Raw genomic sequence first — 26,289 nt, 5'->3', positions numbered from 1 at the left:
CGTGGCTGGTGTTTCCTTTCTCGGCAGACCGCTACATGCCTGCTTTCAAGAGGCAAAGAGTGCAACAGTAAGTGTGTTTCTTTTTCCATGTTTGAGTGAGTGATCGCATGTATGAGGGGTGTATTTGCATACACGCCTTCGTAGTCCTAGGGCTGATGCTTTCTGTCTCACACACTCAGCAGTGTCTCTTCCTGTGGAGTCCTGGGGCCCATGCTCTTTCTCTCACATACTCAGCAGTGTCTCCTGCTGATCTTGAAGCTTCATGGTGAGCCAGCTTTGGGGTCCCCTGTCTCTGCCACACGGGCTGGGGTGACAGACTTGCCGCCATGTCCATCCAGCTTTTACATGTGTTCTGGTGCCTGGACCCCAACCTCCCTTCACACTGCAAGATGCCCCCTGGGCCATCTCCCTAACTCATAGTAATTGTATACTGAACCATTTTCTACTGTGTCTCATGAGGTTATTTATTCATTATTTTTTCTTGACTGGGTTTTTCTGTGTAGCCCTGGCTACCCTGGGTCTCTCTTTGTAGACCAGGCTGGCCACAAATCAGAGATCCACCTGCCCCTGCCTCTAGAGTGCTGAGATTAAAGGTATTCACCACCATGTATGGCTCTCATGATATTTTGTTTATAATTTTAAAATTTTTATTCATCTTTTCCACTCCCTACTAGAGAGTTGATTAAAAAAAAATTCAACCTTTGTTGAACTATGGGAATGCATTTAATCAATGTTATTACAGAATGTGAACACATACACATATACCCATGTATATATATGGACAGATCCTGTAAATGCATTCTAGATACACACACACATGCACAAAATGTGCCCTGAACACTCAGGTGTAGAAGGCTTGACTCCAGGTGATGGGCCTTTGAGTTGTGCGGTTAAATGGTCACTTGGGTCTAGAGGGATGGCTCACTGGTCAAGAGCACTTGCCGCTTGTGTAGAGGACCCGGATTCAGGTGTAGCCATCTGTGGCTCTGGGGCTTCCTCAGGCTCTCATTTAGACTGGTAACAGCAGGCATGGGGCATGTAGTGTTGGGACATTCAGGCAAAGCCACCATGTTAAGGGTATGCACTTCCAACCAGTTGGCTGAAAATATGTACACATTTATATTTTATCTGTTCGTGTACATGAAGGCGAGCTTATGCTTCCACACAGCCCGGAGTCTGTGGTTTAGAACAGTCTAATCTCTCCTTGCCCCTCAGGTGGTAATTAATGTGAACAGGTTACAGTGGTGCCTGACGCACACACTGCCGGCACTCTGGTGTCCGCAGTGATTAGCGAGGACAATAATTAGTGCGGACAGTAAAATATCTGTTATTCGGAGTACATTTGCTGCTGCTGAGGGCACCATTTTTCAGAAAAGATACTCTCATTCTCGCCAAAAAAATGCAATTTCGGTGTATCCCTCGTAATGTCAAAAATATCTTGAAGACTTGGAGGAGGTGCACAGTTCATGATTACTGCTTCACTATGAAAACTTTTAAAGTTCTTCATGAGAAAAAAGTTCAGGGTTGGAGAGACGGCTCAGAGGTTGAGAGAAAAAGTTCAACGACACCAAACAATTGAGTAAGGCGGGTCTGACAGTCTTCTGGAACTGTTGGTTCACCTTCAACAGGTCAGGAACTTGTTGGCACAGTTCAAAAGCAAGGCAAATTCCTCTAATTAGTGTTCTGCCTCCCTCAGAAGCAGACGGCTGACTGCTCGTTAGAAGGGGGATTTAGAAGACCCTCTGGGGAAACTATTGATTATCTGAAGAGTCAAGCAGCATTTCAGATGTTTCTTTGTGTGACTCCAATGCGGACCATCAAGGCATGTTTGTTCCACCACTCAGAAACCGTCCTGGCAGAGTCCAAGCAGCCCAAATCCTGGGCTTCTTCAGGGTGTTTCTGACTGGGTAACTGAGTTGCTAGTCCTGATGCTTTGTGTGGCCACTCTGCACCTTCCAATCGGCCCGTTTTCCATCCCAAAACCTCTCTTGGCCAGTACTCCAAGGTGAGGATTGGTATGTGTGGCGTCCTTCAGCTGGTGCCTTCCACAGTGGGAAAAGAGAGAGATTTTGGTCAACTAGGGACTGTGGGCACGGGAGATGGTCGCATTCCACCCTAAGGGGCCTAGGCATTCCAGGCGCTTGGGTCTTGCAGAGTTTGGCCGCCACCATATTTGGAGCGTGCCTTCTGCGGGGCGGGAACCTCCCCGGGAGGGATTAGGTCACCGCCGGGGGAGGTGACCTTGCGTGCATCTTGGCACCCGACCACCGCAGCGCGCCTTGCCCGCCGCCCCCCGGAGGTCCGGCTGCCACCGCGCGCCGCCCCGACGGCCCCGACGGCCCGGGCGCCGCTCGTCGGCCTCCACGGGCGGCCCGCGGCCAGGCGGAGGCGGGAAAGGCGCGCGCGTGCGCCGTGGGAGCCCAGGCCGGAGGCGCAAAGCGGGCGGCGGAGGGGGCCGTTGGAGCCGAGGAGCGCGCAGGGCGGCGTGTGACGCGGGGACGCCGCGCGCTCCCAACGTCGCCCCGGTTTGACGCACGCGGCACCAAACTGTGAGTTTCGGGGGGTCTGGTTCTGTCGTCGGCTTAGCGGAGGCCCCCGGCCGGGGTCCGGGCGTCCGGGCGGAGGCGGTGGCGGGCCCGAGGGTGGCGGAAGACGTCGCGGGGGGACGCGGCCCGCGCCGCCCGGGCCCGGGGAGCTGCGCCCTCGGCCGGCTCCCGACCCTCCGAGAGGACGCGTTCTGCCGCACAGGCTAAGATGGCGGCGGCTGCCGAGGAGGCGGAGTCGCCGCTGCACAAGGAGCCCGGGCCGCGGGGTCCGGGAGGCGGCGGCCGCGGGGGGCCCCGGAACCTTAGGTGAGCGGCGGCGGCCGCCGCGGGGCGGGACTCGGCGGCGGGCGGGGGGCCCTTCCGCTCCCGCGCCGGCGGATCCGGCGGCGGACACAAAGGGGCCGAGCCGGGCTCCGGACCCGGGGCTGGCGTGGAGTCACATGCCGCGCGGCAGCCAGTGAGCGGTAGGGGGAAGGGGGCCGCGGGCCGGAGCGCGGGGCAGCCCCGCGGTCGCCGTCGTCACGCCCCGGCTAACGGGGCGGTCCGGGGGCCGAGGGCCGGCGCTTGGCGCGCGGCTGCTCCGTCCGGGCCTGGAGCTCCGGCTCCGGCGAGAACTGTCCACACCCCTCCCCGGACTTTGGGACGAGACCGCAGAGCCTTCCCCCTCCTTCCCACTGCTCTGCAACATCTTGTGCCGCTTAGTGCCCGGGAAGTAACTCGGAGAGGTAAAACGGAAGGAGAGCCAGCAGGTCGCTCGGAGCGTTGGGTGGCGCGGGCTTGGTGGGTGTCCAGCTAAAGCTCTTTGCCTCTCCAGGTCTGATTCCCTGGCCCTTGTGTCCCTGGGAGCTTAATCTCGGCCAGAGGAAAACAGGTGTGCTCCGTCCAGTTCTCCCGAGAACGCGAAGATGAGTTGCCCCAGACCCTTCCCCGTGATTGGAAACTTGGGTGGTTTCTTGGTGCGAGACTTCCACAGACGACTCTCGTGTTGGGATCCATCCGTGGTTTAGCGACATTAGTGGAAAAGTTTTCTTCAACTGTTTAATGTAACACTGACACAGAAAGCGTTGTTATAAAACTTAAATTAGATTTCAGATTTTACGTGATAAACTCAACGAGGACATACCCATGGCGTGGGGCCCTGAAACTTTGGTTCTGTTGCGTGTACAAGTTAATTTCCACAGAAATGCCAAAACGCCATCATCTGTTCTGGCCAGTCCTGATTGATGCCAAGTTTGCTGCATATGGGGGATGTATTAGTTTAGTTGATTTCGGTCCCACGAAGGAAAGTGTTTCAGAACCTAAACAGCCAAAGTTTCCCAAAGCAAGAAAGCCTGCTTCAGTGCCATGTGTAAGTATCGAGGAAGCTTGATGTCAGCAGTACTGTGTTTCGGGTAGGTTTGCTAAGAAATGGATATTCTCTAATGGAATTAGAGCTCAGTGTAGACGTTTAGACTGATAAAGCCGGAATGCCTGGCACTAACGCAGTGGTTTGTATATTGCTGTTAACATTATGGCTGTTTTAAGCACTTCATACTGCATTTACGTCATGCAGTATGTTGCAAGCAGCTGATACTGAAGTGTGAATTTCCAAAGAGCTGGTGCCTTGTATTTGCCATTAATATAATTACATGAGGGACCATTAAAGCACACTTAGATCATTAACTTTGAACTTTAAAACATTACTTAAAACTTTAGTTTTCCTTCTTTCTTTCCAGGTCTGTGTCTTCCCACTCTTAGCTTTCCTTCAGATACAGAACAGTTTTGTCTTAGCAGGAGGTACGTTAGCAGTCAAAAGCATTCCCTGGATCATACACTTTTACAAAGGAAGACTGTTAAAACCACTCACCCATTCTCTTACCAATATATTGAGGATGAGTTAACTAGCGGTGTGATGGAAGATGGCCTTTTAATCACTGCTTTAGTTTTGTTAGCAACTAGTAGCTGTTTTAAAAACAAAGGGTATTGCTGAGTATACCTGTTAGTTAAAGAGTGTCATTAGTGAGATTTGTGACAAGTTTAATGTTATATAATTTTGTAGCAGTGAGTGCTGCTTATGTATGAATTTTGAGATTTTTTTTTTCCAAAGCAGACTTGACCCAGAAATGTAAAAATTAAAAACAGAACACATGTGCTTGATAAGTAAACCTGAAAAGTGCTAGATAACTGACATTATTGCTGGAAAAGGCCAAGAGATGAAATAGGTGTTGGAAACCATGCTAGTGCCTTTGATTTTGTAATGTTGTTTGGTTGGACAAATAAAAAATATGCCTCTTAGACTACTGTATAAAATGACATTAAGACCAGCTATTACTAGTACACATCTTAATAAATGCAACAAATGGTAAAGTCATCGATGTTGGGAGTTCATGGTGATACTTGTAAGGCTTGTATTGGTCATTTAAAGTGCTTTTGAAAGTACTGATTTTTTTTTCCCCAAGAGGGTTGAAAGGCTAGTTTATAATTTTCAACACTAAATAGACTTAATTACACATAGTCTTGTGGTAATTAGGGTTACTTTGAGGTTATTTGTAATTATAAAGTGAATGTCACCTGCATGCCTTAAATGCTTTTCAGGTTTTTTAGTTTATTCACGTTCTAGGAGAGTTTGGTTAGCAAAAGGACTAAAAAACTCCAGAGACACAAAATGGTGGCGTGTCTGTCATGCTAACTGTAGGAGTAGTGGTGTGTGACTCTGGGAGGGCAGTACTGCTGGCTAAGAGCCCCGTCGCCGGAAAGGGCTTGCCAGTGGTCCATCGGAACCTGGAGCACTCTGAGCTCCTCGAAGGCCTTTTAGAAAATTAACAAGAACAACTTTAAATTGGTGACTTTGGAAATCAAACATGGAGGTGAACGGTGGATTTTGTAAATTGGATGTTCGTGAGGTCTTAGTGTTCCTCTGCATTTATCTGGGCTACTAGAGCTGTGTTTTGTACATGGAAAGCACAAACGTTGAGCGGTTCATGAGGTGTGGTCGTAAAAGTGCTGTTTGTGATTAGCGTTGATCAGAAGGAGATAGCCGCTTTTATTAGTGCCATTTATGCCATTGACTTTGGAGGATTTGAAAATAACTGATTCTAGCACTAGCTCACCCTGCTGGTTGGCTAAAGCATCGCTCTTCTATCTTACACAGACAGGCGCCTCAGGAGGAGCCAGAGGGTAGAACACCACATTTAGTTGACTCTTGCTTTAGGGAATGGAGTCCATGTGAAAGGGTGTTTTCTTGTTTCTTAAGGCCTCAGTTTCTCCATCCCTGTTTTTTTTTTTTTCCTCAGCCCTGCAAAGTTGGCCTGTGAGGTTGCTTGTGTGAACTTCCCCTGGACCCCTTGGATGGTTGTCAGGGTTTGTGTGCTTCTGTGGTTTTCAGTTGAAGATTTGCTGAGGTTATAAACATGTCAGGCTTGGAAACCACAGTGTAGTCTTTCACTGTTGTAGCTAAGGCAGGACTGTGAATTTGAGGCCTTTGTGTGTTATGGATAGGGGAAGACCCTTGGCCATGCCAGTTGCCCCCTCCACTCCCTTCCTTCTCATACCCTCTCCCAGGTGAGTGATACTATCGAGAAAAACAAGCCCTGTGAGGTAGCTCGCTCTAACTCCAGAAGAAATGCCGAGATTTCAGGAGAAAAAGTGACTTTGTTGAGGCTGTGGAGGGAGGCTAGATTAAGGCTAGCTTGTCTTGTGAAATTGCCTCTGCTAATCCTTGACAGACGTTTCTATCTGTAGGGAATCCTTTAGGATTCTTGGGTCTGTGGTTTTGCAAGTAAAAGTGCAGATGCGTGATTTATCCCATAAAGCTGAATTCTCTTAACTTAGGTTGTGGTGGAGTTGAAGTTGATTAGAGTGTTATGCCACTCTTAGCATATACATCATTTATGGCATGAGAGCAACCTAAGGTGGGTGAGTCTCGGGACAAAAGTGCCGTTTACCAAACATGCCTACCTATATTGTGTAGTTAATGGATTAAGAAATCTGTTCTGTTTCGTTTGTCCACGTAGCCCTGGCTGTCCTGGAACTCACTATGTAAACCAGGCTGGCCAAGAACTTAGAGATCCAGCAGCTTCTGCTTGGGGTTCAAGGTGTACAATACCACTCCTTACTCAATTACTTTCATTTTTAATCTTCTTCCATGATGTTTGTTCAATTTCCTAACAGTGTTAGATATAATTGGTACTTTCAGACCACCATTAATGGAGAGGGAGAGTTTTTCAGTTTGTTTGCAAATGTTTTATGAAGGTAGAGGAAAGCCTTGCTGGAGTTGGAACTGACAGCATTTGCTAATACTGACAGATGGAAATTGTGTATGTAAGTTTTCCTACAGAATCACCGTTGAGGCAGGAAGAGAAGAAGTTTAGAAATGTGAGCCTTCAGGGTGGAACTAACAGTGTTCAAATTCAGCAGTTCGAGTGCTAAGTGGACACAGCAAGTACCGTCCAGAGTGTAGACTTTGTGTAGCGGTGACTTTCTGGCCTGTGCTGCTCAGGAAGTGTTGCTTAATTAGTAGTAGTTATCATTGTTTCTCCTACAGTGACTCGGAATGTTCACAGGTGGTGGTTTTAGAATTGCTTGCTTTTGTAAATGTCTCACTTTTAGGCCTTGTCTGCAAAAATGAGGAATGTTCTAAAGACTGTTAGAGCAGGTATAAAAGTTGACCTTCTTTGGTTGTAGAGTAAACCTGGAACCAGGTTAAAATCCAGTGTGCTCTACTTGATGACTAGAAGCCGATGGGCAGATGTACTTGGTGTGAGTTCTTTTTAGTGTGGATGCCCTTGTTTACAATGCTCTCAGGGTCCTTCCTGTCCTTTAGAATTTTGATGATGTGGCAGTGATCCTTAGAGGAGAGGGGGTGAGCTGGTGTGTTAGGATGTAGTACACATACATATGTACACACACGTGTGCCCTAGGTTAAGAGTGAGGAGGATAGGGAGAAGGCTCAGTTGGTGCCTGCTCTGCAGGCATGGGGACCCGGAGTTACTTACTCAGCACCCATGTAGAAGCCAGCTGAGGCGTGTACCCGTGAGTCAGACAGTACGAGCGAGGCTGGTAAAGAGAAGATCCCTGAAGCTATGGGTCTGGAGTTTTAGGTTCAGTGAGAGGGAAAGGTGGAGAGCTCCTGAAGACTTGAGGCTGACCTCTTGCCTCCTTATACATGTGCGTAATACCGCCCCTAAAGTCAAGCAAACAGGCAGGCAGGAAATGGGACCTTCTAGGACTTGTAATCTCTGAATGGAGCAGTTTCTCTCCCCATTTTCCTCTTTCCTGTGCATCCACGTGCATATATTTGATGTTATTTCCCCCTCTTTAATATTCTGCTCTTTCCTCATCATAAACACACATTCTTAAGCTAAGCAAAATTGAACAAGATAGTAACATTTTTATTTCACACAAGGAGATATGTGAACATGAAGTATTATGTTTCATCTATGTTAAAAGTTGTTTTTAGCAATTTAAAAAGTACGGGAAAGTCACCCATAATGGTTTTATGTAGTCCACGCTCCCCATAATGGTTTTATGTAGTCCACGCTGGCCCCCAACACCTCATATAACTGAGGGTGATCTTGATCTTCCTGTCGCCACTCAAGTGCTGGGCACAAGGCTCGCACCATTTCTTGCTTGACAGAGTTCCCTGTTCCCAGCACCTTAATATAGTAATGACATTAATAGTTAAGTTGTCTGTTATGTGTTTCTATAATGCTAACGAGGCACATGCTTCCATTTTGCATATAGGGAAATACCTCAGACTTAAAATATTATAGTTAACAGATCACCAGGTTTGAGCTTGAGCCTAGAGATGAGACCTTTTTATTTTGTCAGATGATAGTTTTTGTGGTGACTTTTTCACTTTTCCACCCCCATCCCATTGTGGTCTGTGTCAGGACTGGAGAGGAGCTTCTCAGTTTGTAGTGGTTACTAACCCTCTAGTGGTCCGAGTAGTGACTGGGAGTTTATTTAGAATATAAAGGTTTGCATTGCCCCCAGATAACAGACATTATCTATGCACACAGACAAGAGGTGTGCCGGATACCCCATTATGTTACACGATGCCTTCTGCAGTCTTTAATAGTAGCTTGTAGATAACTTTGAAGGGTTTCAGGTTGCTTAGTAACGTGTTTGAGGATTTTATGCTGTAATTGTGGAGGTGGTAATAAACTGTACTGTTTTTAAATTAAGTGTCCACCTCTTAAGTAAAAGAATGCTGGCATTTGTTAACCCAGAGTATCTGGGGTGTTGGAGGCTGTTGCACATGGTCTGAATGGTGAAGCCTATACAGGAGGCTTCACCAACTGACAGTCGAGATGGGATTGCTGACAGGGCGGTGCCGGCTGTTAGAACATGGGAGTTGAAGGTCTTCTGGCTACAAGGTTGATGAGGCCAGCCTGGGCTGTGTGAGCCCGTGTCAACCCTCTTACCCACCCCTCGTCTCCACAGGAAGAAGAAAGAAATGGAGAAATACAATTGTTGATGATTTTTAAAGTGTTTAATTTGTTTTTAATCTTCATTTGGAACCAGTAATTACCTCACTGTTACTAGTGCTAAGCAGTGGACGCCTTATTACAGTGTAATGTTAAACTGGTGCTGTCGAGTGAATTTCCTCTTCCCTGAAATCTACAGGACGTAAGAGTTGTAAAGGTATAACGTAAAGAAAATATGTAGCTTTATGTTTTATTATGCCCAAATTTGAAGAATGAATGTTTGTATATTCTGTAGAAATTGCCATAAAAAGTTTTATTAACGTTTAGGTTACCAATGTGTTTGAGCTAATGAATAAAAATTTGTATTCCATGTGAAGAATTTTGTTTTTTGTTTTTTGTTTTGAATAAATGTATTTAATCTACCCCCCTGGAGGACTGCATAGTTTGTCTTGAGGAGGCTAACTGTGTCTCCCGGATTTCCTTAGGGTAGGTGGCCAGTGCTCATGTACACTTGGGTAGATTACACATTGAAGAAAGGACATGTTGTTACTTGAAAACGTTAAGATTTTATATAAAGGTTTCTTTTTCTCTTTTTTTGTATTGGACTTGGGAGTGCATAAGATAATCAGACTGCTACTGAGCTTTTGGAACTGATTTCTGTGTATAGAAAACCTGAGGAGCATGTTTTATGTTACTGTGTTGTTTGATAACCATTTGTGAATTCAGTTTTGAGAAATTTGAATTTGTTTTCAGAAACATCTTGTTTCTGTGATTGCATGCTCCACCTTTCACGTCTTTATTATTTTTTTAACTTTTGGAAGCTTTTTATTTAAAAAAATATGCAAAAATGCTTTTTCACTGCAGTATGTGTTATGTTGCGTTTTCCAGTTGAAACTCAAATGTGTCACACTTTGCATTGTACATGAGCCTGAGCAGCCTACCTCCACAAGCAGGCAGGGAACCCAACAAAACATTAAGAAGGAGCCAGGGACACAAAATGCAGAGCACATTTGTAAACAGTATCCAAAAAAAAAAAAAAAAAAAAGGCTTTTGTTTTCTGAGACATGCCTCAGTGTTGCCATCAAACACACAGTCCAGTGACGTTAGAACAAGCCAACCTCATGCTCACAGAGATCTTGCCTCTGCTTCCCAAGGGCAGGGATTAAAGGCGTGTGCCACCACACTCAGCAGAAGATGGATTTTGTAAACCTAATTGATAATATGAAATACCGAGGCTCCTCATTGTGTAGCACAGAGCTAAATCCAATTGAAACTACTTGGTGCTGCAAAAATGGCTTAGTGGGGAACACAAGTATGAGAACTTGAATTTGATAAAAGCTGAGTACATATTTGTATATTTGAAATTTGAAACCTCGGGTTCCTCCTCGTGTGGTGGGGGGATGGCTGAGGAGACAGGTGGATCTGTGTGTCCCCTCACAGGTCAGTGTGAGTCTAGCTGGATGGACAAGCTCCAGGACATCTCTGACTTCCATAGGCACACAGCCCTGAACACTGGCACTCACAGGAACACGTAAATATGCCGTGTACCATATCAAAGTGGAACAGTGTTACTGTTTTCTGTTACTCCACAGCTTAGTTGGTGATAAAGTTTACATTTGAATTAAAATCTTAAGATACATAGGTCTTCCATAGACTTGAGCTTTGGTTAAGTTTGGTGTTAGAACACTTGAGACCAGCCTGGTCTACATGGTGAGTTCTAGGACAGTTGGGGCTACAGAGAGACCTTTCTCAAAACACCAGCCATCCATCCATCCAAAACCACATTAAAACCGAAGAAAGTTGTACTGTAATGGTTGGATGTTGAATGGAATATTTGAGTTCAATGGAATGTGATGCTAAATTTTAATTTAAAAAGGTGCATGTTAGTCAGGATGTAAGAGATTGATATCAGAGCTGATATAAAAACAGGCAATAATTACAGTTAATGATCTGGGCTATCAGCGTGTCTGTTTTTAACTAGGTACTCATTTTGAAGACTTTAGCATTGAGACACCTACCCCTGCAGTAGAGGTTGAAGGAAAGCAGGCCTCATGCCTGGCAGGCAGGTGCCCTGCCTCTGAGCTTTACCTTACGCTCAGCATCGGGGGAAATGCGTAAAGATTTAGTTCCCTGCTTGGTACATGTTTTTAAGAGTTTAATTTATCTTTGCTTGAATTTCCTCCTTCCCTCCCTCCCTCCCTCCCTCCCTATCTTCCTCCTTCCTTTACATGCTGCCTCCCTCCCTTCCTTCTTTTGTTCCTTTTTTTGTTTTTTTTGAGACGGGGTTCTTTTGTGTAGCTGCCTGTCCTCCCTTTGTAGACCAGGCTGGTATGCAGAGATCTTCCTGACTCTGCCTCCTGAGTGCTGGAATTAAAGGCATGCACCACAGGCCCAGCCTTTATTAGAATTTTTAAGTACTCCTTAAATTGAAATATATTATGTTTTATAACATCTAGAAGTGTACGTGTAGATCATTCTTGAAATAGAATTAGGAAAGACATGAAAATTACAAGAATAATAAAATTTGAATATTTTTTCTACTTCTTAAAAGAACCAGTGGAGAAACTTTGCAGTAAATGGAGTTTACAGTTTTTAAGGTAGTGATGTGAAACACCTTAATAGCTTGTAGAGACATGGGACACATTTAAATTTGACTCTGTCTCAGTTACCTATGGTCCCCCAAATCAGCTGAAGCAAAAGATGCTTTCCTTGGCAACTAGAGGCTTTATGTGTATTCTTCAGCCTAGGAGCTTGTGCAGATCGGATGAGTGACAAGAAGAGGCACCAGAAAGTGACCATTTCAGGGTGTCGGCACAGACACAGCTTTCCCGAAGCCCTGCTCTTTGCCTGTGGCTCCTGAGCTGTGGGAATAGGATCTCGGGCCAGCTTACTCTGGTGTGGGTACCTGTAAGTTGAATAGTAATGAAAAATGGCTACACGCAGGAGCAGAGGCAGCAGTGTGGAGGGACACCAGGACACTAAGCTGATTGCAGACACTCCCATCCTCAGAAGTCCTGTGCAGTTGGGTGAATGTCTTCTGGTAGCACTGCTGTTAGCTGAAGTACAGGTGGCATTCTAGGCTTTGGCCAGGAAATCGTCTATCTGACTGCCTCCTGGCTGGCCTGTTTCCAAGCCTGATTCACCAGTTCTCCTTCAGATGTTACCCGAGACTTAGCCAGGATTGATTTCTGCTCTTTATTCATTAAAAATGTGCTGATTTGTTTTGTTTGGTTCTTTTGGTTTGTTTTAAGACAGATCTGTGTAAACTAGGCTGGCCTGGCCACAGGAATACACGTGTCTCCTGAGCAGGAGTTAAAGGCTTATGTCACTCTGCCTGGCCTTGCTGTGCTTTTAACAAATGATAATAAACAATAAAAACAAAAAAATGGTAAAATAATACTAAAACATTAAAGCAAACAAATGATACTTCTATAGTAAAACAGTTGAGTGAAAAAAGAGGAATTGTTTCATTAAATCATAACTAGGGACTGGACTGTTTTATTTAATAAACTATTCCTAACGGTTCTAGGAGAGTCCATATTTTCTCAAATTCCTGCAATCCTCTGTTTAATTAAATGTTTTTAAAAGTTGTATATTGGGGGCTGGAGAGATGGCTCATGAGTTATAAGCACTTTTTTTTTTTTTTTTTTTTTTTTTTTGGAGACAGTTTCTCAGTGTAGCCATGACTGCCCTGGACAGCTTTGTAGACCAGTTCAAGCTGGCCTTGAACTCAGAGATCCGTCTGCCTCTGCCTCCTTGAGTGCTGGGATTACAGGAGTGAACCACCATGCCCGGCTGAGGACTTTGATTTTTATACAGAAAAAATTCTGTAGGGCATGTTGTTTTACTGTAGTGTAGTAAAACTTGGTATTAAGTGATGGGAACGAGAAACTACTGAGACCCTGCCTTACTCGAACTTGAAAACATCATAAGATTAACCTTTATTTAAACATGGTAGGTTAAGTAGCCATCTATTATCAGCATCTGAGAATTGTAATAAAGGATTAAGGGTGGTACTAAAGGAAAACCTGGCAGCAAGCAGGGACTAACTGCAGGGAACTGCCAGCGCTCACTGAAGGGGCTACAGTTGGTCAGGAGTCAGTGGCTGCAGGGTGTGTTAAAAGTCGAGAACAGGCAACATTCATGAGATCTTTTACCTTTCAAATTTCTTCTCTTAGGCTGAGCTGGAAGATCCGTGTAGAAGAGAATAGGTGCAGCGCTCAGGTAAGGGCATGGTACCTAAACTCAGGAAGGGTAGACCAGATAGCTACGTGCTCAACTAAAAATCAACACCAGCCTGCCTTCTCCTGTCAGTCCTGGATCTCGGGAGCCTAGTCCCGAATGGAAGACTGGGAAATTCATCCTTTTATATAGCAAGTTGTTGTGACAAGAGAAAACAAACAAAAACAAACCTCAGTTGATAAGAGAAGAGCAAGGTAAATGACTCCTGCTATGCAGCACCTCCTCACAGACAGTGTCTAAGAACTTTTTTAACAGAGTACTTGTTCCTAGAACTGAGGAAAATTAAGTCCACAATGATAGAGAAGGAAGTAGAAACACTGCAGGAAAGCCGTAAAAAGTTAACAGTGTCTTTGGAATCTGCTGTAAAAGACAGTGTTTAGAAAACAAGGGATAGCCATAGAAATTTAGAAATGATGTAATAGAACAGGAAGTTGAGAACACTGGACATTTAATAGAGTTAGGAGTTCAGAGACTTTAATAGAAGTTTGGACAATAAAGTTAAATCTTCCATACAGGGTAGAAAGGGATGTACAATGGAGAAAATAAAATCAGAACACGTTTGGAGGTTCAGCATGGGGAAAACAATTACAGACTGAGAAAATGAGTGGAAGAGATAAGTGGTTGAGCAACAGTTGAGTTTTACACAACAAGGGTTTGTGGAGGCTGGTGGTGCATACCTGAAGCAGGATGGCAAATTTGAGGCCTGCCTGGGCCACGGAACTAGTTCAAGGTCAGCTTGGGTGGTACAGCAAGGTGATGTCTCAAAAAAACAAAAGTGTGTGTGGGAAGTGCAGAGGGGCCAGGGACTCAGTAATGCATGCTTGCTGAGCCTGCCCCAGGCTCTGTGGTCATTCCCCAGGAACACACATGCCTTACAGAATGTTCAGGGTTTGAAAACATGTCCATGTGGAAGTTTTAGACACCAGAAACAAAGGGAAGGTCACAAGTGCTCCTAAAAAGAATTGTGAATCAGCATAGGAAAACAATTGACAGTGGGATAAGGAAAGCTGTTACTTGTAAGTTACCCATTTGCACTCTTGCTGAGTGTGGGAGCAGGTGTAAAAGCTGAAAACTGGTTAGAATTTTTACCTGAGATGCAGTCTGCCTCAGGAGGTTACTGAAAGGCACATGCTAAGTGAAAAATGATGGCCAAACTAAGAGGAACCATCACACGCTAGACATGGCCAAATGGAGTTCCCGAAACAGTGATGAAGTGTGTGTGCACATACCCTTGACATGTGGATTGGGACTTGAACTAAGGTTTTCTGGGAGAGCAGCAAGTGGTCTCACCTGCTGAGCCCTCTCTTCAGACCCTGGAGCCAGAGCTTACGCTGTGTCAGACATGTTTTTTGTTTTGAATGTTTTAAGTGGAATTTACCAGCAGACCATCAGATGCCCCAAACTTTGTGTACTTGAGCTTTAGAGTTCAGAGTTTTGGATTAGGGGTATTTGTAGAGTGTGATTTTGTGACATAGATTTGTAAGGGCTATTTGAATTTCTCTTGCCAGTTGTCTGCTTTTGCTATGTGACTAGTCCTGACAGTTAGGGAATGTTCTAGTTTTTGAAAGTTTGGGAGTGATGCTAATTCTCTAGACTTTTGGAGAAGATGTAGTCATCCAGCCCTGTCTTCTGGTAGGTCTGTTCAGATTTCTTCTGTCTTGAGTTAGGTCTGGCAGTTAATGTTCTTTTTTTTAAACAGGAAAGTTTAACAGTTTGCACGTCATCCTTGTCTTGAGCTGTGGTACTGTAAAGAGGCTCAGATCGGGTGTGACTGTAAGGATATAGAGTTACATGCTGTTTGAATGAGTGTGCAAGCCAGCCTGGCCGGGTTTCTGGCTTTGGCCAAGGCTTGTTCGTGAGTCTGCTATCAGCAGCAGGGCAGGAGAGCGGCTGGCTCTGTGACTCCTGATGGACTTGTCTCTCATGGTTCAGGGAGTTCCTGACTGGCTGCTCTAGGATGGGGAAGGCAGCTGAGACACCCTGCCGGATGTCAGTAGAGTAGTGAGTGTTTCAGGGGTAGCAGCAGGATTCCACCAGAATGGAGTTGTGTATGACCCGGGACCCTGCTGCAGATCCTCACAAGCAGCTCAGGAACTGTTGTGGTTGGGCTTGGTGGCTTTCACTGCAGTTAGGTGGTACGGAAAACAGGCTGTGTTCTGCTGTTGTGTTTGTATTGTGTTTTATTTGTATGTGTATGTGTATGGGTGCTTTGGCTGCCTGTATAACTGCATACTATGTGCAAACAGTACCCTTGGAGTCCAGAAGAGGGCATTGGATCCTCAGAACTGGAGTGATAAATAGGTGTGAGCCATGTAGGTGGGTAATTGAAATAGAACCTAGGTCCTTTAGAAAAGAAGCCAGTCCTTTTTTTTTTTTTATCTTATTTTTGAGCTTATAATTATATTTCTCCTTTTCCTCCCATCAAACCCTCATATGCCCTTTCCTGTTCTTTTAATTTGTGATTTCCTTGTTTCACTAATTGTTATTGCATACACATTATACATATATATTCATAAATATACTTACTCAGTCTGTATGCTGGTCCTTGTCTGCTTTCTTTGAGGTTGGCCATTCTGCACTGGAGAACCAGATGGTGTTCTTGGTGCTTGTTCTTTGGGAAGGCCACCTGTCCTGTTCCTGGCCATTCAGTTGCCTGTAGTTCTTATAGAGTTGAGTTTTCTCCATCCACTTGGGCGTGCCCGCTGGTGTCGTCCTGGTTCAGCTCACGTTCTGGCAGCCATGTTGGTGAGACATGGGTGCAGCTTCTGACGTCACTAGAGACAATCCCACAGCAACCTCCCTGACCCCCTGGCTTTTACAGGCTTTCTGCCTCCTGTTCTGAAAAGTTCCCCAAGCCGTAGGTGCGGGATGTTTGGTGGATGTATCTGCTGGGGCTTGAGTCCACGGCTCTACATTCTGATTGGTGTGGTGGTGTAGTGGTCTGTGTCTGTTGCAAACAGACATCTTTTGAAGGGGCGAGGACCACACTCACCTGTGGGTATAGGGACGAATATGTAGACAATAGTGGGAGAGTCTGCTGGTTAGTAAATCAGTAACTAGGTTCTCCTCCAGTAACTTGAGTTCACTAGCACTGAGTAGTTGACTGGGCTTCCAGGACATTTCCCCCCTGTTGAGTGGCGCTTAAATTCTATCAGAGCGCTGTTGGTCACCGCCATGGTGTGTGCCTTTACTGCTCCCATAATGTCACCGTACCCTGTTGGTGGTTGATGTGGCTCATGGGCATACACATGGCTCATGTGTCTGGCTTGGTTCTCTCCCTCCAGAAGCTTGGATGGGCTTTCTAGTACCATGAGAGCGGGGTGTTCAGGTTGGTTCCAGCTTAAGGAGTCTCTTCTTAATTGGTGAGCCACCTCTTCAGCTCCTGAATTGTGTTTTGGTTCAGCCTATGATAATAGGTTAATTGTGGCTGGATAGACGGCCTGGCCATTGTGAGCACTGGGTGCTCTCCCAGAGGACCAGGGTTCAGTTAATTCCCAGCACCACAACTGTCTGTAATTACAATTCCAGGGGATATGACACCCCCACACAGACACACATGCAGGCAAAACACCAATCATTGCTCTAAAAATAAATTATTAAAAAGTAGGTTAATTTTTTATTGTACTTTAACATGAATTTTGTGTTGTCCATTTAATAGTACAGATAATTCCACTAGGTTTATCTAATAAAGTATGTTAGGAGACTTTGGAAGCATTGTTTATATGTTGAATTACACTCTCTACCAGTTGTCTTACAAATTATGAGAGAGAACTCATTTGTACTTCACCCATTTGGTTATCAAGTATGTTATTCTTTTTGAGTTAATTTATTACTGTTCTAACTTTCTTATTTGAATAAGAAGTTTTCTTAGATTAAAATTTGGCGTGTTCTGACTATTTTAAGTTATGGACAAATAACTGTCAAGCCATACATTTAAAACTAATTTGAACAGATCTGGTAGCTATAGACACCCATGAAATGTCCGCTCTGTCCTGCTAATGAACACGCCTGCCCTTTACTTCGGGAGTTTTTCTGTCCCATCACAGCAGTCCTTTCCTGTTGTACTGCCCTGTGAATTCCTGGACACATTTTGACATTTGACACAAAAAGACATTGCACTTTGTCATTTATGGGATAGTTTGCATATTCAGGTTTTATTACATTTCCTGTTAAGTATAATCAGAATTCTTCTGCATGGAGTTTTTTACACAGCACAGTTATTTTGAAATTCAGACATGTGCTTCACCAGTGCTTAGTTCGATTGCTTTTACAGCTGTGTAGTGTAGTGTTCCTACTAGCCAGCGACACAGGGCGCCATGTGTCTTTTCATGTCCTTGCCATTCCTGAGTGAAGTCAAAATCTACTTCAGATCTTCTGCCGATTTTGTAGTAGGGTTATTTTGTTATTGAAAGTGCTAACAGGCGATAAAGCACACACTTGTAGTCTGTTTTATGCCCCTGGAGGGTGGCTTACTAGACCCTGCAAGCCTCCAGAAGATGTGGAGTTGAGGTGTCTTATGTGTGATGTAGCATTAGCTTTAACTTAGGCACATCCTCCGGTATCATTAATCGGTTGGTGACTGAGTGCCTGAGGCCAGCTGAGTGCCGAGTGTCCTCCAGAGTTTGTGCCTTGTAATCCTCTGAAATTCTCCCATTTCTAGCCCCCTTTTATTCTACTTTTTAAACACCCTGTCATTCAGTATTTCTTTTTCTACTGAGTCAGGATCCCCTTTTGTACTATTACCTAAATTATCCTATTTTCTGTCTGAAGGGAATGAGCATGATTTCTGGTTCTTTTTGAGACAAGGGCAGTCTTCGTTCTCTTCTTTTGGGTTGACTTTCAGGATTGACTGGTTTCCAGGTATGGTTGCATAACCATCATGGCTAGGCACAGGCACGAGTGTGTGTGTGTGTGTGTGTGTGTGTGTGTGTGTGTGTGTGTGTGTCTCCATTCTCCGTTTGGATTTTGATAACCGTCTTTCTGTTACTGTGGTTGTGACTAGATATTTTACAAAAGTAGAATCATAAGGTTCTAGTTGTTTTATTTCAGTTAGAATAAGGCCCTCAAGTTTCATCCATGTTTTTAATTTTTTTAAATTTATTTTTATGTACATTGGTGTTTGACTGTGTGTATGTCTGTGAGGGTGTCAGATTCCCTGGAACTGGAGTTACAGACAGTTGTGAGCTGCCACGTGGGTGCTGGGAATTGAACCCAGGTCCTCTGGAAGAGCAGCCAGGGCTCTTAACTGCTAGCTGTCTTTCCAGCCCGTTCATAATGTTCTTATATATGACTTGTGTATGGAACTTTTGAAGACTACATGGTATTTCACTGTATATAGTAACATATAATCTTTATTCATGTATCCATTAATGGACTGATGAGTTGCTTCCATAGAATGAGTACTGTGGATAATGTTACTATAGACACGGGTATGCAAATCCATGAAGTTCTGCTTTGAAATTTTTCTTACGCACTTACCTATCACATGCTAATTTTATATCTGTTTATATCAGTATATTTATTATGTTATAAATAATTAGTATGTTTATATTATACTATTTATAATAGTAGACCTTTTTTAGGTATTGCTATTGTTCAGAATAGTCACCTGCTTTCTGTTCTGTTTCATAGTAGCCATCCTATGGACTGGGGGAACATAATATGGTTTTCAGCTGTATTTTTCTATAATAAATGATGTTGAAAATCTTTTTGTAGGTCTATTTTTTATTTGTCTTTAGGGAATTAGTTTTTCAAATCCTTCCCATAAAAGAGTGAGGTCATTTGTTACTTGTTGTAAGTCTTCTGTGTAGTTAGCTTGTAACTCCCTGCTCTCCCATTCCATTATTGTTTCCAGTGAGATGGGAAAGTCTTGATTTGAGGAAGTCCTGTCTGCCAGTGTTGACTTCTTTTGGTGTTGAATCAGGGAATCGTGGCCAATGCCCTGAAACTTTTCCTCTAGTTTTTTTTTAATGGGAGTTTCATGTTTTTACATCATATGTTTTGATTTTTATCCATTTTGAGTTAATTTTTGTATGTGGTGTGAATTTTGCATGTGAATATTGGGTTTTACTAAGATCATTTTTTGAAGAAATGTTTTTCCCTCTTTTGTATTCGTGCTGCCTTTATGAAATAGCCATTTAGCCTGTGTTAGGGTTTCTCTGGGTTGTTATAGTGGGTTTCATGGGTTTGTCGCTTAAGTCATTATTCTAGTCTGTTCATAATAATGATTTTTACTCTTGTAATCATAAAGTATTAAGTTTCCAACCTCATTGCTTTATTCAGGATTGTCTTGGCTCTTTGGGGTCTTGAACTACATTCAGGTGGCTATTTCTGTTTCTACAAAACTGTCATGAGATTTTTGATAGGGATTGCATTTATTGTAGATTGCTTTATGTGATTTTGCTATTTTAGCTTTATATGTTTATTCATGTCTTTAAAAAAATCTCTATTGTGATTTTTATAGTACATTTTTTCTTGGTTAATGCCTAAATATTTCTATGCTATTATAAATGAAATTGTTTTCTCGATCATTGTTGTATATATAAATAATGGGCGTTTTTAATGTATTGGGTGTTGACTTTGGTGTCTGCTACATTGCTCAGTGTGTTAATTGGTAGCAACAAGATTCTATTTTGGACTGTGTAGAGTCGTCTTCATTTAGTATCATCATCTATAGGCAGAGAAAGTTTTTCCTTTTCTATCTGAATTTTATTATTTGCGTAATTGTCATGTAATATTTTCTGGTGCTATGTTGGATGGGAGTGGTAAGAATGGGAAATTTTGTTCCTGATCTTTTTTTTTAATTATTATCATTTATTATGTTCCTTATCTTAAACACTTCCAGTGTTTTCCTCTTGTACGTGTTACTTGTGGGCTTTTTCTGTATGTAATCATGTCCCATCTGTGGTCTGTGGACAACAAGTGTCCAGGACAGCTGTGAACGTTGCCACACTTGTTTGTAGTCGACAGCATCATGCTACAGTGTTGGGTACCCTTAATTGTACTTTTTTTTTTTTTTAGCTTGACGTGTTTTCATACTTAGGTTTATAATAAAGCAGTGCTGGAGTTTGGTTGTGTAGGTTTTGTGCATCCACTGAGATAAGGCTGAGCCCCACCCCTGCTCCCTGCCGCTGTCGGTTTCCTTGCTTGCCCTTGTGTTGAGCTGTCCTTGCTCCGGGAATATGACTCACTTGGTCGCAGCACAGTCTTCATTACTGTGCTGTTGGGTTTGTTTGCCAGCTCTGTCCACGCTATTTGTATCCTTCACTAGAGGTACTGTATGTGTTTTCTTCTTGTGCTTTTGTCTGGATTTGGTTTCAAGAGACTGCCTCATAGAGTGAGTTTGAAGTATTCTTCAATTCTTGGGGAGAGTTGAGTATGGTTGATATTAACTCTTTTTTAAGTGTTTGGTAGAATTCTCTAGAGAGGCTGTCTGCTACTTAGTTGGAAATGGTTTTTAAAGACTTAAAGTCTTAATGTGTTAGTGTTTGCTTGCATGTATGTGTGTGCATCCCTGAGGCTGGAAGAAGGTGTCAGATCCCTTGAGCTGGAGTTAGATGGTTGTGAGCCACTAACTCGCCAATTCCCAGTGCGTGCTAAGAATTGAACCTGGAATCCTCTGCAAGAGTGCCAAGTGCTCTGAGTCACTGAGCTGTCTCTCTAGCTCCTTAGCTGAAAGTTCCTAGTAACTGCATCTGTGCTATTCATGTGTCTGTGGACCAAAGTACTTGACAAGAGCAACTTTAGGGTGGAAAGGGTTAATCCGGCCCATGATTTTAGAGGTTTTTCAGTCTAGCTACTGAGTTCACGGCAGGGTGGTTTGTGGCAGGAACGAGGTTCCCATAAGTTTCAGAGGCCCACTCCACCTGACCTGCTTCCGACAGTTGAAGGTTTCACAGCCTTGAAAAATAGTATTACTACCTGGGGACCAAGTCTTCAAAGCACAAGCAGTTGGGAGATAGCTCACATTCAAACCACAATACCATCTAATCTCCTGCAATAGTTACGGATTATCCAGAGGTTTTACTTTTGTGGCAAAGTTTTGGCATATGATTTATTTTTGATTATGCGTATATACTGTGTCTGTGTGTGGCTATGTGCATTTGTGAGTATAGGTGCCTACAGAGTCCAGAAGAGGGCACTGTTTCCCCTAGAGCGTGTTGTGAATCACTTAAACTGGGTGCCAGGAACTGAACTGGCAACTCAGGAACTGAAGTGGCATGTTCTGTTAACTGCAGCCTCTTGTCCCAAGTAGTTAGGTTTTTAAGCATATGTTCAGTTGTGGGTTTTCTGATTTGTTGCTCACTGTGTTTCATAACATTCTCCAAGATCTTTCGACATCGGTTTCTTTACAGTGTCCACTTCGTTTCTGTTTCTAGAGGAGTCCTCTTGGTTCCAGTTTTATGGATCTTTTTCATTTATCTATGTCTTAATATTTTTGGTATCCTTTCTAATTTGTTTTAGCTTGGTTCTTTTTTTTTTTTTCTAGTTTGTTGAGGCATAGTTTCTAAATTCCCTAGTGATGTCTGTTTTGGTGCATTGATTAAAAATGAGGTTTTGGTTCAGAGGTACAGCAAATGCCTGTAAATCCCAGGACATGACTTGAGGTAGCCTGGGCTACATACATACGGTGTTGTCTCCGAGGTACCCTTCATAGACTTTCCTGACAGCACTTACTTCCCACTGATGGACACATCTGCTGCTTCCCTTTGGCTGGTGGCTTTAGTGTCACTGTACCAAAGTCAGACACAGGCTGTTGTTCTTAGTTCTTGACACTTGTTTTGTGGCTATGTGTAACTGAGCGTCTGAATACTTTTCTGAAATATCATGTTATTTTATTTTCTAAGGTATATTTGTCTCTTCAGCATATTTTTCCATTTTATACAGATGTTATTATGTCACTTTTGTTAGAATTACTGAGCCAGTATTGTCACATACTATTAACTAAAGACCCCCCCCCCATTTCTTCAGGTTTTTTTTTTCTTTTTATTATTCGTTTTCTGTTCAGTGTAGCAGCTAACATTGGTGGTCATTTTTCCATAGACTCCTCCTCATGCTTTTAATGACCTTAACACTTTTGAGAAGTATTGGCTAGTGATGTGCTAGCGACGTTAGAAGATTTTGTGGTTAGAATATGGTGTGGGCTGTTAGGGAGATTATATATGACAGCTTTGAGTCCTTTCCCAGACCTTGCTGAGGTAAACTAGCCATGGTGCCCCCTCTTGCTTTCCTCTTTTCTCTCTCCCTTTCTAGTGCTTATGTAGAAGTATTCTTCTGTTTCCGGTTAGGTGTGACCTTGAAAGTGCTGTCTGTGACGCTGCCTTACATGGTCCTTTGAAAACAACAGGAATAGTTGATGGTACCTGGTGTTGGTTTTGGTAAGGGTGCAGAGAAAAGTGGATGCTTGTGCCCTGCAGTGGGAGTGTGATTAATAGAGCTTTCTGGAGAAGAGCATAGAGTAGGGGAACCAGAACAGAATTACCAGCGGAGGCCAGCCACCCCACTTCCTCGTGTATTTCCACAGGAATTGAAATCAAGTGTGCAAAGAGCTCTCTGCCCCAAGCGTGTTGCAGTACTGATTAGCACAGTTAGATGGACGGATGGACGGCAGCCGTCCATCAGCAGGTAGATGAGTAAGGACATGGGTGCAAACAGAAGAAGAGAGCTGTGTCACCTGAGACAGCGTGGATAGACGCAGAGTGAAAGCCCCTGAAAAGACAGCCCCACACGACCTCCCGTGTGTGAGTGGGAGAGTAGGGTGTGCCTTGGGCTGGGTGTAGAAGAGCTGGGGAAACGTTGACTGTTGATCAAAGAGCGTGAAGTTATGTTAGAATAAGGGATGCAGTGTTACCCAGAATGCTGACTGATAACAATGCCCTGTGCACCTCAGAATTTCCAAGAGTAGACTCAGTGTTTGAGCAACCAACCTAAGACTGTGGTGATTCCTTAGTGTAATTTAGTCATCTGACAGTGTGCCAGGTCAGACATTTACCAGATCACTTATATGCATGATCTTTTTGTTTGTTTGCTCTTGATTTTGGTTTTTTGAGACAGGGTCTCTCTGTGTAGCCCTAGCTGTCCTAGGACTCTCTCTTTGTAGACCAGGCTGGCCTCAGACTCAGACATTTGCCTGTCTCTGCCTCCCAAAGGCTGGGGTTAAAGGTGTGTGCCACCACTGCCTGACAGTATGTGTATAACTGTTATTTATTAACTAAAAACAAATAAAAAAACATGTTTCTAAAATGTGCTGGTGTGATTTTGGGTGCACAGATGCATTTGGAAAGTTTTATTTTTTTCTTTCCTGATTTTGAATAGAACAGGATAAAAGAATAGCAGGAGCTACTTCATTTGTATTGAATCTTTTTTTCTTTTATTGTGGTACATGTACATAACGAAATTTAATACTTGAAGAGTTTTTGATGTGTACTTAAGCAGACTTACATGCGCATCCTGTGTGTAGTAATCTGCTCGGGCTACCTTGATAACACACCTTTCCGATGGAGGCTGGAAGGTGATGGGCAGTGCACGTATTTCTTGCACTGAGGCCTCTCTTGAGGGGAGCCAGCCGTTCCTCCCCTGCGCAGGTCTCCCTTCTCGAGGACGCTCATCATGCTAGCCTGCAGACTCATCTTAGGGCCCTGCTCATTATCTGCCCCAAGGTGCTGTCCTCCACACACAGTCACACTGTCTCAGGCTTTCCACACAGGACATTTGGAGGCTGAGTCTGAAACTATAGCTTTTCAGGAGGCTGGGGCCCAAGGTGGCAAGTGCAAGGCCAGCCTGAGGAACTTACAAAATTCTTGTCTGAAAAGCTGGGGGGTGGGGAGGAGGAGCTAGCAATAAACCCAAACCAGTTGGGGATGTAGCTCAGTATTTGCTGCTGTGTGTGTGAGGTTGTCGGTCTAGTGCTGTGTGTCTGTGTGTGAGTACATGTGTGAGTATGTGTGTGTGTTCACTGCCTAGTGATGCCGAGGGGCAGTTGTCGTTGTAGGTCCAGGGTCCGTGTTGGGCAGCTTTTCTTGAGGAGGCTCTCAGCAGCTGGCTGTTGCCCCTTCACAAGGTGGTGTTCCTGCTTGTGTCTGTCTTTCCCCACTTGCAGATTTCTGTGCCATGTCCTCCCCTGTCCCCTGTGCAAGTCTGATCACTTCCTGTCTCCGCACACAGCTATGTGTGCTTTCACTAGGACTCACTCAGATAATCCAGGATAATCTGTACCCCCAGCCCATGGAATGGTTGTCAAAGTCCATCACACCCTGGAGAGATTGTTTCCAAAGCTTTGTGCATCTGGAGTGTAGATGTGTTGCTGTCTCTGCCATATATCTTCATATCAGCATCCTTTGCTCCTAGCAGTAGCTACAGACTTCCTATGGGGGTGCCATAAACACCCTAGCTGGGCCAGACTGCTTCATCTTGTCAGGGTCTGCTGACTTCCTGGTGTAACGGTCCAAACTGTCCATCTCACCCATCAAGGCAGGTTTCCTGTAGGAGACCACACACAGAGGTGGCAGGGATGAGGTGGAATCTCATGCGGAGATTCTTGCAGACCATGCTTTAGCCATGCAGAAACCTAGAGTGGACTTTGAATATTGTTTCATTTTGTTTGTGAAAGGTCTGTAACAGTTCTAGGCAAGGCATTGGGGAGCAGAGAGTGTTCTCAACCAGACATTGCAGGAGTGTAGATTTGTGTTTTTTCAGTGTGGTCTCTGGACCATCACCTCTGGAAATAGGCCACTTCTCAGAGAGAGGTGCAGGTCTCCATGTGGATCCCACAAAAGCAGGAAGGGCAATGTCAGAGCCACATAGTCTGAACAGAAAACCCGCAGAGTCAGAACCTCTTGTCCAGAGTATTGGCATCACTTGTGCCCAAACTGTATTTGTTGGTCTCTTCCAGTCTTTCCCACTTAATACTATCATCAGTGTAGGATTTGTGGTTCACAAACTTTCTGTAGGGCTAGAACCCCTCACTGCCTAAATCCTGGTCATAAACGGACTGACTCAGAGAAGGCGGTTCTTGGCTGACTGTGGTCATCTGTGGTTGTGAAGGGATGTAGTTATTTCTTAGTGTTGATATGTCCAGAAATGCAACTGAATTTTTTCTGTTATTTATTTATTCTTTTTTCTATCTAATTACATTTGATCCACTTTGTATCCCAGTTGTAGCCCCCTTTCTCGACCCCTCTATCTCACCCTCCCTCTTCTCTTCCCATGCCCCTCCCCAGTCCACTGATAGTGGAGGTCCTCCTCCCCTTCATTCTGACCCTAGTCTATCAGGTCTCATCAGGACTGGCTGCATTGTCTTCCTCTGTGGGCTGGTAAGGCCGGACCCCCCTCAGGGAGAGGTGATCAAAGAGCCAGCCACTGAGCTCATGTCTGAGTTTCACTTGGTTATTTTACATCTATCACATCTTGGAATTCCAAAATTTGAATCTTTTATTCACTCTGCATTGCTTCTGTTTTAAATTGTGCCAGTCGGGCCTGATGGCACACACCTGTAGTCCCAGTGCTCGGTGCTCGGGAGGCAGAGGCAGACAGGTTTCTGCGTTCAAGGTCAGTCTGTTCTACAGAGTGAGTTTCAAGACAGCCAGGACTATTTAGGAAGACCCTGTTTTGAAAAAGCAAACCAAAAACAAACAAAACCAAAATGCACAAATTGTGCCAGCAAGTTGAAGTACTAAACTGAAATAAGGGAGTTTATGCCTCCAATTTGTTCATACTGTAGGTCAGAAAAATAAGCAAATAATGTTCTCTACTTCAGAATCACACAGGTTTCACAATTCAGTTAAGTAATTGATACAGCCCTATTTAATACAGCTGATGGGATTAAAAACCAGTCTGTGAGGATGGCTGCCAGGTAAAAAGATATTTGCAAAGTTAAAGAGAGTAGAGGATAGGGAAGATAGATAATCAACATATGAAGATGCTTGAAAGCTGAGTCTTGGGTTCTCTCCTGGGAACTGGAAACGGTTAGAATGGCATGCACATGGAGCAATGCCGAAAGTGCTGTGTCTGTGTAGGATAACCAATGTAAAATGATTGCAGTTCTGGGAAGGGCAGAGTTAGAGCCAGTAAGTCTGAAGATGGCCCAGTTGGAGTAA

At 44.1% G+C, this 26,289-nt stretch overlaps 1 protein-coding gene across 9 annotated transcripts in view; it reads left to right on the top strand.

The window, feature by feature from the left end:
• The first annotated feature begins 2,489 nt into the window (after positions 1–2,489).
• The window catches only part of Znf644 (zinc finger protein 644), a 72,025-nt gene continuing 48,225 nt past the window's right edge, over positions 2,490–26,289 (top strand). For 3 of the 9 annotated variants that reach the window (XM_055611576.1, XM_055611577.1, XM_055611567.1), the window contains exons 1-2: positions 3,197–3,271; positions 3,361–4,322. The gene's annotated coding sequence lies outside the window, so the exon portion shown is untranslated. Of the gene's footprint in view, positions 2,550–2,782; positions 2,853–3,196; positions 3,272–3,360; positions 4,323–13,131; positions 13,178–26,289 lie in introns of those variants that run through there. The other 6 variants (XM_055611568.1, XM_055611570.1, XM_055611569.1 and 3 more) reach the window with 6 other exon arrangements.

The sequence above is a fragment of the Psammomys obesus genome, unplaced genomic scaffold, assembly GCF_907164565.1.
Source record: "Psammomys obesus unplaced genomic scaffold, mPsaObe1.curated_primary_1811, whole genome shotgun sequence".
NCBI classification, from domain to species: domain Eukaryota; kingdom Metazoa; phylum Chordata; class Mammalia; order Rodentia; family Muridae; genus Psammomys; species Psammomys obesus.
The sequence above is the reverse complement of the archived record's forward strand: the minus strand, read 5'-3'. Positions and strand labels throughout refer to the sequence as shown.